The sequence below is a fragment of the Zootermopsis nevadensis genome, unplaced genomic scaffold, assembly GCF_977971745.1.
Source record: "Zootermopsis nevadensis isolate Lab colony 2312 unplaced genomic scaffold, Znev_1.0 Znev_ptg000028l, whole genome shotgun sequence".
NCBI classification, from domain to species: domain Eukaryota; kingdom Metazoa; phylum Arthropoda; class Insecta; order Blattodea; family Termopsidae; genus Zootermopsis; species Zootermopsis nevadensis.
Genome location: NW_028259160.1, coordinates 18,754,956 through 18,768,857, shown reverse-complemented (window position 1 = coordinate 18,768,857; position 13,902 = coordinate 18,754,956). Strand labels below are relative to the sequence as shown.

General features: G+C 38.2%; 1 long non-coding RNA gene across 1 annotated transcript in view; it reads right to left on the bottom strand.

Annotated features, from left to right (window-relative positions):
• The window catches only part of LOC110840140 (uncharacterized), a 45,127-nt gene extending 40,640 nt beyond the window's left edge, over positions 1-4,487 (bottom strand). The window contains exons 1-2 of the long non-coding RNA XR_015537529.1: positions 4,352-4,487; positions 2,981-3,114 (exon numbers count right to left, since the gene is read on the bottom strand). This is a non-coding gene — a long non-coding RNA (uncharacterized LOC110840140). The remainder of the gene's footprint in view (positions 1-2,980; positions 3,115-4,351) is intronic.
• Positions 4,488-13,902: the final 9,415 nt, after the last annotated feature.

Genomic DNA, 13,902 nt, shown 5'->3' with positions numbered 1-13,902 from the left:
CTGGAAATGTGTCTAGAAAGCTGATAGCACAGCCCACAAATAATGCGGAACAATGGACAATAATAATCTAGTGTCTGAGTGAACCAAACATCTCTGAAATGAGTGTGTCCCAGTGTCATTTTGCCCACCATAAATCATAGAACAGCCTTGGGTTTCAACCCGGGCTCCCACATTGAGAACTCCACGACTAACCACCTGAGCTATGGCATGACCCAAGAAGCTGTGGAGTTTGTCTAAGGTCAGTTGATGAATACAGCCTGCCATGATGGAATTATGCTTTTGGGAATAAATTCAAGGTTGCAAATATGATGTAAGTGCATCTTCAATATAGGGTGAGGCAGAATTGATTAGACGATTTGAAATTCGCGTCAAATACATATGCCGGTAGATAGCGCGCCGATTGTTGCGGCTGTGTCTAGAGCAGTTCAAAGCCTATTAGTTGCCATGGAGCGTTGGTCGTGTGATTTTCGTGTATTTGCTGTGGAGCTTTTTTTTAAAAATAATGATTCAGATGAAGCCCATTTTCATCTAAGCAGGTATGTTAATAAGCAGAATTTCAGGTACTGGGCAGAAGAAAACCCACGCTTACTGCATCAATCACCTTTGCATAGCCAGAAGGTCACAGTGTGGCGTGGACTCAGTTCATTTGGCATTTTAGGACCATACTTTTTAGAAGACAACAACGGACATGTAGTTATGGTAACTGCTGAGAGTTATGTGGCCATGCTTAACGAATTTCTTCTGCCAGAACTATGCCGAAGCCACAATGACATACGCTTAGTATGGTTTCAACAAGATGGCGCGACATCTCGATGCAAACAGTTCGAGAAATGTTCCCAGGACGTGTTATCTCGAGATATGGTGATGTCGCTTGGCCTCCACTCTCGCCAGATTTAACCCCGTGTGACTACTTCTTATGGGGATATTTAAAGCACAATTTCTACGAGTATCACCCTCAAACCATCGACAGGTTGAAGGAAGCCATCAGGACTACCATTCTGCAAATTCCAGTGGAAATGCTGAGAAAGACAACAAACTCTCTCAGGCGACGGACAGAGGATTGTTTGCAGAACAATGGAGTTCATCTGACTGATGTTGTCTTTAACCCGTCAGCTGGGGGGTTTAAATGCCGCAGTCGAGCTCGTACAGTGTTTTTTTTTTTGATGTCCATTTAAATTTTGCTCTAAAACTTTTTTTATCATAACTTTTAAACTATATGAGACATAATAATGAAATTTCACTGAAATCCTTTTAAAGAGTAGTTATCACATGGCACGCTTTTCTACAGACTTCACAAATCTGTAAGTGTTTATTATATTAACTGAAAATAAATTACTCATTGCACAAATTTAAATTGTCTAATGTATTCTGCCACACCCTGTATTAATCTGTAAATGTAATATATTTAAAATCACATATATTTGTTCACTGATATATATTACTGTAACAAACAAGCAAAATTACACTTGCCCACATATAATCCATTCCATAATAATAATTTTTGGTAGAGCCTCAAATTGGTTATATATGGTCAAAGCCTGTAGCCATTTATCTAATAAGTAGCTTGTCAGTTTCTTGCCTATTTTTAAAACACAAGTAATAAAATATCATTGTGTGAGACAAAAATATAAAGGACCATTCCATAACTATATAATTTGCAATGCATATATCACATACAAGCTTCAGAACTAATGGAGGTTGTTATCACTGTGGCTGGGCACTGCTTGTGGATTTCGTCCAGAGAAGGTGACAAATGAGAAACATTGCAATAAGTATTACAGAAGTAACATGTAAGTAGGCAAATTAATACGTACAGAAATGTTCTTACTGCACTGTTTAAAAGATAAGACAAATGTTATGTCTCTGGAAACATGATGGTAACATTGTACCTTCACTGTAAAACAAAGACTAAGTTCATGAAAATTAAACAACTCTGCGTTGTGTTCGACTCTGAATGTTCAATACAGCCTATCTCAGTGTCCATCATCAAACCTCATTCACCTCAGCATAATCCACATTATCAACATTAATTTATTAACATATAATTTCAGGTCTTCACAATAATGAGTATGAATATGAGTTTCCTGTGGTTTGTTGTGCCATGTAGTCTGGTAGAAGTTTAACCACATTTCAGAGGTGCTTCCAGCCTCCATCATAATCTACCTGATGATGGAGGTTGCAGGCACCTCTGAAACATCTGTAATAATCTACCTCATGACAGCATTACAACCCACACGAGAGCTACCTTCTTAAAAAGTATGTTTAAACAATTTCAACATATGAAGTGGCCCGTCCCCTGCGAAATGGGAGGACATCCAGACGTTGAATACCTGCAGATATATTGAGGGGCATGTATGTTACAAAATGTTAGACGTGATTAGTTTCTGGACCAGATGAGCAAATTCTTAGCTCCTAGAAAAGACTGTACTTCAAGATGTGAACAACCCATTATGTTACTGATATCAGTCTGCAGTTCACAGTCATGACCATTATTTTGCTAGTACCTGCCATTTATATGCATTAAGCAAGTTAAAGAATAAGGCAGTGTGAATGTTGAATCATACCAGAGTTACAGTGTACAAACATCAGCCAAGGCCTAATCAGAACAGCAACATTTACATTATTATGTAACTTGAAGGCAACATGGCCCTCAGGTTCAGCACTTTTTCTTAAAGTAATAGAATGTCCAGAAATAAACTTTATTCTCATGCAACACATACTAAAATTTATATCTTAATTTATATCTTAATAAATGAATGTATTGATAAGCCTGAAGATGATGTGGTAAACATCGAAACATGTCGTCAAAAATCAAAAGCGCTGGAAAGATGTAATATTATACGACACAGCAAGCGCCATAAAATATAAAATATAACATAATGCAATTTATATTGTAAATGTTATAAAATTTTAAACAACATTATTTTAAAATAAATATATGTATTGACATACTAAAATGTTGCAAAGCACTTGGGCTCACCTTGAAAGTGAGACTGTGTGCCCGGTAACCGATGGTGAGCATCCACGCCAAACTGGTCTTCATCATCATCGACAATGTTGTCATGGAGAAACAGGAATTACTGCCTTTGCCCTGAAATCATCCCACGTGGTGTCCTGTAGTACAAATCACAAGATTTAATGGTATGGAATGGAGTGCTTAGAGCAGACTGTAGCCTGGCAAAGCAGACACGAGAGCACCTGAGTTTAAAAGACCTTCCAATCGTCAACAGAGTATGTACAAGTCATCAAATGACGTCTTTTGTGTGAATATAAATTGTGGTGCTCTCTAAGAGTTCTGCAATGTCACATTTGCTGGGAGGGAAGTTTCAAGTTGTCTGGTCATGCATTGAGAGGTTTCTTCTGAAATTCTGACCTCCCTGCAAGTTTTGCAGTTTCTTCCTAAGTCTCTTAATGTAATTCTACTGTGTAACTAATGCCAGTGTTTCCAGAATTATTACACATGAGATGTTTCATTAGGAGCCATTCCTAGAGGGGCAGAGGGCCTGGGTAAAGCAGTCTATGTGGGTCCGTTCCATAAGATCGGCATCTGTAATAAGTTTTACTTTACTTAAACTGTGCATGTATTCCTGTCTCTATCCTATGATTACAATTAAACCAATATGCTCTGTGTTTATTTTCTATCTATAGGGTGCTTAATTTCTCACTCAGCATGAAATATATCATGCTTCATAATGTCAAAATGTGGGGTCCTGAACACTCACCCCACCCTACGGACAGCCCACTGCTGGGAATGCAAACCACTTTTTATTTATTTACTGAAGTTCAAAAAAATAATATCTAGAAACATTACTGAAAGCCTTAAAACTGCGCGCTGGGTTTTCTTATAAATACGGAAGGGTCCCAGTTATCTGAAATTCCATTTTATCAATGTGCCATCGCAGAATGAATACACTTCCTGACCAAGCCCCTTCTACATTTTGTGAAACTAGTTTCTTCAGAGTGACTTCATTATTTGTTTTGGAAAGAATATGGCATTATCAGTGCCACCCTCTTCTTTTTCTTCAGTCTTCTGAATTATTTGACATTTTAAATTATCTGATCATCCTTCTGACCTGTTCAGATTTGATAATCTCACTACTAGATGGCTCTAGCAGTCAAATCAGGATTGAGTAGAAATTGTGCAGAGGCAGTGGGCTGGTCACTCGCTACTCACAAATGCATCCTTCAAAGACAAGGAAAACCTCCAAAAAGGAGGCAGCAAAGACCCACAACTGGGTTGTAGAACCAAGATAGAAGAAGAATCAGGACTATAATGTATTAGTTCCATATACAAGGCAGTTTAGAACTTAAACAATTATATTTTATGGTAAAAAAGTGTGAAAAAACTTACAGTGTTGAATGGATGACTCTTCATTTTCCTCTGCCCTTGTTCTTCCATCATCCGAATGTATTTGGGTGTCACTCGCAATGAGATTTGGCACTCCTGGTAGGAAGTGTTCAAGCACAATCACATCTGCTAACAGAATTAGACTGCAAAAGAAGATATAATTCATATCTCTCCCATCACAAAAATACATCTCAAATTACATTCCAAAGAGTGTTTCTCATTTCTGTCACTTTTATGATAAATGGCAATTTTAATTTAGGTCCCCAAAGAAGCAAATATTGTTCTTAGTGTTCTTCGCTTTGGGAACCATTTCCTTCCCTGTCCCTCACAATGTTAATTCCCAGTATAACCACAATTACTTATTTCCTTTCAGCCATCAGGTACTTTTCTGCCCGCATTTTGTTTTCTTCCTTGAAGTTAACTCTCCACATGTAAATGCACCTAATTCACTGGCATTAAAACAGACAACAACCCTTCAGCGCAGGCATTTAAATACCGCTGTTGTGCTTGTCCTGCGGTAATATTTTTTGAATGCCCATTTAAATTTTGCTCTAAAATACTTTATTTATCATAACTTTTGAACTATATGAGATAAAATTATGAATTTTTCACTGAAATCCTCTTAAAAGATGGTTTTATAATCTTACCTTATAACATGAGCACCCTGTGTATGAGCAATGGAAGCAAGTGGATTAGAAGTTGAGTTTTGTATGGTAGTTCTTGAAACATCCATCTAAACACAACCCTGCCTCACATTCACTACACCAATAAGTAGAATCTCTCCTCTTTCCGTGTTTTGTACACAACACACATTTTCTTTGAGGTCTTGCCTTCTTTCCTGTGGCAGGAATATGCTCCGGGAAATGTCGTTCTGAGAGTCTATTAGGTGGCGGCTCAACTGACGGATGGCCGTATACAAGACGAGGAACACCAGAACCGTGTTTTTCCACGAGGCCTTCTGCAAATAAACGTCTGAATTTTAGGGAGTCTATGTTTTTGTTATTTGCATTGCATTATGTGTTGCTACATTGAGTAGTCTCTTGAATAATTTCACGTACCACTTTGTTTCTCTCTTTCGTTCCAGCAAGTACGGCTGTAGCATTTGATCCTTCAGATCCACTCCTAGCATGTTTCTGTTGTAGTCCCGAACAACCACAGGCTTTGTTTCTTCTCGCTTTGCTTTGTTTACAGTCACACACACATCATCTTTGTGGTATGTAGATATCATGGTGACTCACTTTTTATCTTGCCACGCGAGAACTGCCACATCTCCAGAGTGTTGACCACACTGCTCTCCTTTCTTCAATTTCTTATTCTTCACTGCAGGAGGGACATTTTTCCAGTTAGCACGTAAAGTTCCAACACAGTTTGTTTTTTTGGACTTTATGAAACGAGCCAAATCTGGTGGATATATAAAAATTGTCCATCCACACTGTGTGTCCACGACCAAGAAGAGTTTCTAACAGTTTTACTACAATTGCTGCAGTTTTGTTTGTTTCTGCAGTCACAAACTGATTCGATAGTTCCATGCCTCGTCCAGTATAAACGAGAAAAGACCAAACATAGCCAGAGCTAGACTCGCAGAGTTCATACGTTTTGATACCAAATTTGGTAGCCTTGAGGGGTATGTATTGTCTGAAAGACAAATGACCTTTCCATAGAGTCAAGGACTCGTCTATCGAAATGTTCTGGTTCAGAAGATACAGATTTTGGAACTTGTTATTTAGGTGCTGAATGACTGGATAAATTTTGAAAAGTTTGGGAGGTCCTTGATATTCATTTTGCTTACTGTCATCTGCAAAAAGCATAAATTTGTTTATTACCTCTAGTCTTTCCAGAGGTAAAGTTTCAGAAAAAAACGGAGTGAACAGCAGCCAGTTCTTTGCATAGTAAGATCTAAGTGTAGGCTTTTGTACAATGCCCATCACCATAAATACAGCTAAAACCACGTACATTTCGTCCACTGTAACATCTTCCCACTTCCTAATCCTATAGCGAAATGTGAGAGGATTGGCACTTTTCGATATTTCCTGCTGAGCATACCTGTTGGTTTCATCTACAATGAGCTGTACAAGAGCTATATCAAAAATGTTTTCGAATGAACTCACGACATCCAGTCCAGCAGTGTCGAACTGGTTACCATATACATTACAAAATGTTTCTCGTGAAGCAGGAAATGAGTCAATATTTTCCCACACAAACTTACTGGACACCCCTCCCAATCCTACTTGTAGCATTTCTTCCTGTCTTTCGTCACTGCCATTATCATTCTCACTATCACTAATCATGTGAGTTCCAGGAGTCACAAACTGTGTTTAATCAATGTCAAATACACTATTATCGTCCGAACTATATTCACTTGTAATTTCATCTTCTAAAACTTCATTTAAAACTTGTATTTGCTCAAGCTCCGTGAGCGCACGACTTGTTGAAGGGCGAGCCATGATAACTATGAGGTCACGCATTTATATTTAGACTGGCAGGCACAGCTGGAGGAAATGCAACGTTGCTGCTACATGAACAGAGTGAGCATTCTTTTCACAACAGGCCAGTGCAAACCTCATTGCCCAGGTGTTATTCGTTCCATACTTATGGGCTGTAGAAATTAGGCTTACAGCCGGACGTAGTGTGTACGTCAAACCGCAGATGGGAAGTTAAATGCCAGACGTACATCTACGTCAAACCACAGAAAGTTACAAATTGTTAAAAAAACTTGCTGTTCACAGGGAACATGGATATCCAATCTGCTTCCAAATGCTGAGACTCACTCAAATATCATCTGGTGGTTGATTTCTCTGCTTCAAAAGGCATAGCTCATGACAGTATCTCATGCGTCAAAACCGCACGGCTCCACCAATCAGATACCTGCAACAATTCAAATTGGGACAATGGCTGAAATCAGTCATTTTCATTTCTTCACACCTTCCCTCACAGACACTCACAATGGCCTCCAGAAACAGAAAAATTAAGAATATAAGCAAAGAGAGTCGCTTATTTCTTGCATCCGATTTTAACTTAAACTTTGCTAAGAACAAACAGTTGCTTTCTTCATAAATCAAGATAACATAGGTATTGTAGCCAGACATAATCTATGCTGTGTTTTCTATGGTTTTCCTTGTAGATTTCTTGTTCCTAACTTAAAAGTCACTTCATTTTTTTTTTCAATTAATATTACAAACTCATTCTGTATTTACATTTGTCATTGATGACTTCAGCAAATGTGTCCACATTATTAACAAATATATTGAAAACCTGATCCCAGATTCTTCAATATGGACGGACAGACAGCCAACAGGAGTATTTTTGTGAATTTCAGTTGTTGACATGCCTATGATTGATGAGTCTGGTATGTACTTATTTCACTGCTGCAAGCTTAATTACACTTGTTATCAGAAGAAATTGTTGCAAATTTTGTCGTCTAGTTTAGTAGAAGAGGTGAATGTCACACTATAATAATAATAATCCGTGGAGTAACAGCCCTCTGAGAGCCAAAGCCAACTAGCTGGCTGCTGGCCTCACATTCACATGCCTAAGCAGAGGTGAACGATCATCCAACCAGATATAGGATGACGTGTGGTCAGCACAACAAACCCCCAGCCATTGGTAGTTTTCATGACCAGATTACGCTACCCATTGTAGCTCTCCAATTTCCTCACGATGCTGGGTTGGCACCGGTCGAAAATCCCATGAGAAATTTCTTTCCCCGAGGCTCGAAACAGAATGTCACACTATATTTAACATTTAATTTTCAGTCTGTGTCTTGGATGTTAATAACTTCCTTTATGTTTTGAAGAATAATGGAGCCAACATAAACAATTATAGCAAATTTTTCTTGCAACAGCAGACAAACAGATGAAATAAGAAGTGTTATTGAGCACTTCAGTGTATCTCCAGTGCTTGTGTTTTAAAATCTACTTTCTTACAAACATGCATTAGCTATTCCACCAGATACCAGGCAGGTGACTGCACCAGACTCAGAAACCACTGGTGGTTCAGTTACATGAAACTATAAATTATTATTTTTACATCCTCCTGGAATGGAATAATTACCATGCTGTGCCCTGTCCCCTCATTGCTTCTGGGACCAAATACTGTGGTGTATCCCAGCAGGACTATGTTAGTTTATCCTGCTGACAAAATATGATATTACACGAGTTACATGGGACAGGACTTGAGCAAGAGATGCTACTCACTAGCTGCAGTACTGATGATTGCTAACACTTAAGATTGCCACAGGAAGCAGCACAGAGCCAGTTCAGTTTATCACCTACCCTCACAATCTGTATCTGTATCATCGAGCTTAATGTGTATTCCTGCCTGTCTCCTCCTTGGTCATAGTCATTATGTCCTTGAAAGCATTCATGAAGCTGAACATTGTCACTGAGGATCTTGAACTACGCCCCCTGTACTCAATCATGAATCATTCATAACATTACGCACAGGATTAGTTATAAAATATCAGGGTAATAATTAAGAATTGGTAACACTTCGCTTCTGCCAGACCACTGTTCAGCAAAGACGCTTAAGAACGCGGTCAGCCACCACAAAAAACATTTTTTGATTACCTTTATTTTTTTGCTTTATGAACATTTATTTATAATGTCTCAATCTTAGACATATTCTTCATGAAGACAACATAGAGAATTTTGTAATAATTTCTGCTCTACGTTTGATTATTTGACGAAGGTCTGCAAAACAAATAACGCGGAATTCCACCGAACAAAGAAATTCTGCCATGTGCCTGGGGTAAAACCCAACCTATACAAATCCCATGAAGATAAAGCCGAAGTTTTTACTTAACAGATGCATTTATTCATTCACAGTATTTTGTATGGTAATTTTAAGTACTTTAATGTAAAACTACAAATATTATACTATGAGCTTTCATTTATTACGTACAAAAAATATGATAGCTCAAATCACGTGGGGAACTCACAGCATGTTACCCAGATAAAATTACCCACAGAATCTGCTTGATAGAGCATAAGCAGGGGCTAAAACAAGACTATGCCGCCATACTGCCTGGTAACTGGACAATGCAGCACCAGAAAGTGTCATTACCTCAGCCGTGGCTAACGTCACACATTTATTCCCGCCTGAGCCCTGTATGTTACAATACTGTAGATTCAGAAGTATAGACATACATATTTGTACTTTCAAAAGTTATCATTTATATTAATAATAACGAACACTAAGTTACACTTACCATGCAATCTGTTAAAACTCAGAAGACATGCGCCTATAACGCAAAATATCGTTTATTCACTATTCAGACACCTGACGCGGCTTGTAACCCGAGTCTTGCATCAACTGTAGACTGTTTGCGTGTCGTCACCACAGATGTCAATGCGATCAGTGCGCGCTCAATTCAAATCGTTTGAAAGATAATCAGGGTGGCAACATTGCCTCAGGTGGTGTGATCCCCCACCCCACCACACTACTCACACTAACACTACAGAAATTTTCTACGGGAGAAACAACATGTCCGAATGCACCTTTAACACACAGGCATAATTACAACAAATCAGACTAAACCAACATGGACCAACTGGCGACCCACGAAAGTATTTGTTATTTTGTGAATAGTTATTGCAAACCCATTTCTTCTAAGTTGATATTCCATCACTCATAAAAGAATATTCTGCCAGTGCTCTCACTAAAGCTATTGACTTTAAAAGCATATAATGTACGTTCTACTGGTACAAATTGATATTGTATCTGATACAAGCTATTAAAGTAGCAGAGTTCAAATAATTTGTGAAAAATTTCCAGGTAAAAATTGTGACAGATATAAGCTGTTGCAGAAGCAAATTTAAAATAATATACATATCTATAGTACTTTGTGCACATTTGAATACAATTTATATTTCAGCATATGCAATAGTAATTTGTCATTTCTGAATAAGTATTATTAAAGATAATGACAATGCAAAAACAGTGACAGAAGGGATTTCTTGGCCCTTTGGGTCAAACAGGAAAACTATTCTGGCCCAAGTGAGGAAAAAAGTTGGACCACCCTGCACTAAACCATACAATTTGCCCAATGAACAACAGTGTTTATTATAATCAAGGAGGCACCTACACCTCAAATGGCTTTCTCCTTGGCGACCTGTCGAGTTCGTGGCCGTACAACTTTAAAGCAATGTCTTTAAATGTTTCTGTATATAGGCCAATGTGTATACATTGTTTAAATATATTACAGAAATTTACAAGTTGCCGTATTTATTTATATTGTTCAGCGGCATTAAGTACATTCTCACTTGATTGATAATCACGATGGTCAGTCAGAATGAATAACTGTCTCGGGTTTGATTCCTGGCGGTGCTCGAATTTATAACTTGTGTTGGGCAAGACCTTGGTCTAGGCAACACGGAGTTTTCCTCCGGGGGCTTCCCCGGTTTCTCCGCGGCATTCCAACAATTACTCCATTCACACACAGAAGAAGGCAATGGCAAACCACTTCTGGATCATCTGCCAAGAACGAATATGAACAGGTCCCAGTCCGAGAAAAGGATGGAAGGATCCTGTTCATATGTACCTGTCGTCAGACAGAACACTGAATAGAAAACAAGCATTTCACATAAGATTGGAACCTACGGTGAAATATTGGTAATATTAATTTCTCCATCCAACTACTTACAACTGGGTTATTTCAACTTGGCTACTTCCAACACATGCAACCTGTAGTTTGCCAGCTAATTGCAAGTTCATTTGTTTCTCACTCACGTAATAATCCTGAGTGAATTATGTTATCCATCACGGTTCAAACCAAGGAACATGCATTTATAATTTTGAACCCTGACCTTTTCCAGTTTGCCATCCCCTTTAAGCGATTGCGACAATTCCCTTTTCTTGAAAAACGTGCGATAAAAAGTGACTTCTCTGCTATCCGACATGTGAGATATTTTAAAGGACGGGAAGCAGAAACTTCTTTTTACAGGTGACAATGCTCAAAATTCTTAGCCAGGACAGAAGCATATGAAATGCCGAAAAACCTATGACCCATCATGAAAATTTTACGCTCATGTAAATATGGTGCCTGGTTTATGTGCTGGCCAGCTTAATCATGCAGATGTTTAACGATGTTTTGTTATAAGGCGACAGCTGAAACGCGAAAGCAACGCAGAACATGGACCGCACGTAATACAGGAAAATGTCCCTCACTCTACACTAGATTTCAATTCCTCAGTCTCTTGTTAGGGGCAACACTGAACCAATCCCTAGAAAGAAGGTACAGCTGCAAAAGATAATTAAAATAAACTTTTAACAACGCAGACAAATTTAGCCGAAGGCTTGGTACTGCACACTGTCATGAAAACCTTTTTTCACAAATGTAATTACATTGCCATGTGGTTCAACCAAGTGGCCATTGTTGATTCTGTCTGCTTCAACAGCCAAAAATTTGCGAGAAGAGAATTCCTAGCTTTAAAACAATATGGGGTAAGAAAAGTTTTATTTAAACATCATTAGAATACAGACATTATCTTATCCAAGCGGCGACCTTCTAAGGAACTTGGAGCAGTAATGTCGGTTGAAAGAGAGAGTATTTATTCACGGATGAAGTGTTACATTACATTACATTACGAAAACACAGACCTACAAGAGGAACACCAAATGTATGAAATCCACTGTTGGACTTACAAGATGGCGCAACAGTGGATATCCACATTCTGCATTTGCGTGACGATAGAAAAAAATTTGATTAAGATGATGACAAGATGATGCAACCTCATTTGCAATGGATGGAAAGTGAAAAAACACACAGGTGACAGGTGGCTAAAGACGGAATGGGACTCCCCACATAAACGAGGACTTCTTCTACTGTAAATGAAGTTTAGAACTTTTCAAAGCAGGGACAAACATTGACATACCCCACACAAAAACTGTGACTAGGATGATAATGATATGATAAAACTTACATTAAAAGGGGTGTCCAAGTTGGGACGGTCAGTTCACCAGTGACACACGTGGCAGAGGACAGAATGCGGCACCTTGCATCTACAAGGACTCAAATCCATAGGGCATTTTCATGTTAATCACTCAGAACTTGTGCACTGCTGTGTGAATTTGAGGTGCAATCAGTTTATGATATATTCTGGATGTGAAAATGTCAAAGTTGCAAAATGTCACTGACATAAAATGTTGCCAACAACGATTCATCAGGTTCACAGAGAAGATCCCCAGATTGTAATACCATGCTAAAATGACATCCTAGATTCAACGAGGAAAGAAACCGTTCACGGAAAATGACTGTGCTGAAAGACATTTAACTCCTCTTATGCGCCCCCCCCCCCAATAAAAAAGAGAAAATTAACCAGTTGGGCAACCAATATGTAAAAAAAACTGCTGTGCTTACTTCCACTCATGAATCCATCCTGTCTTACTTTCAGTCTGGTAGCCTCTCTATAATCCTTGTTAGGTGTTCTCTCGCAAGTTGCTTGATGCCATTGGTGCATACTGCGGTGACCAGCAAAATCAATGCTTCTGCCATAAACATTTTCCGGAGTCTTATTATGTGACTCGGATGCACTGCTCAGTGTTGATTACTCCTTCTTGATTACCACGTTTTTGTAATCAATTTCACTTTGTTTATTTTTGTCTTCTTTCACTCTTCTTTTCTCCTTATGTGATTTCATTTCTTCCTTTAAATATTTCACTACATGAACTAGTGTCACCACTCTCACCATTCTTCATTTTCCTGTTCTTTGATTTGCTTCTTCAAGAGTTTGTCAAGTTTCCTAAAAACAAAGAAAATAATTTAATATAACTTTCACAGAAAGTATATGAAATTTATATATAAAGTTTCTTTTAATACTGTACAAAAATTGTGGCAAAACATCAGAACAAAGTGGAAAGTAAACTGTACAACTTAACAGCATTCTGCACATTGTAACCAAAGAGTCATTCCATGGCTGCTATAACTCAAGTACAACAGCAAAATACTGTGCCCAGTATCACACACAGTTTGAGGACACAGGCTGTTCCTCACTTGGATACTTGTATCTCCAAGACTAGTAAGAGTATGTCTACAAAATCTGGTTCATATGTAATGCATAAAAGAACACACTTAATTGTATAATCAACTATCTCATTTCCAGAACTGTTCAAATATATTAAAAAGTACACTTTGTAAATCTGTAAAAGAATAGCAGAGCCCAGGGCAGAATGGAGAACTTAATCTTCTGAGGCAATAACAAAGACAAAAACACATGGAGAAACCTCTTGTAGAATTATTGTCTATTTGAAATTTATAACGAGGTATTAATTTAGTTGTAAGAGTTACAGTTTTTTAAAAATATTAGTTTTTTTACAATAATGTAACTTTCCCCATTTTGCCCCGTGCCCGGGACAAGACGTGATATGATTCATATACGTTTGAAAAAGTTGTAAGAAGACACAGATTGTGTAACAATTATGACGTAGGATATAAAAATGTTAAAATATACAATGTAAATTGTAAAAATAGTCTCCAGAAATGTCCAAACTTTACACATTTTAATTCTACTTAGGCCTAAATCAGATTGCACACGTGTGCACCTCTTCATCATAAACAC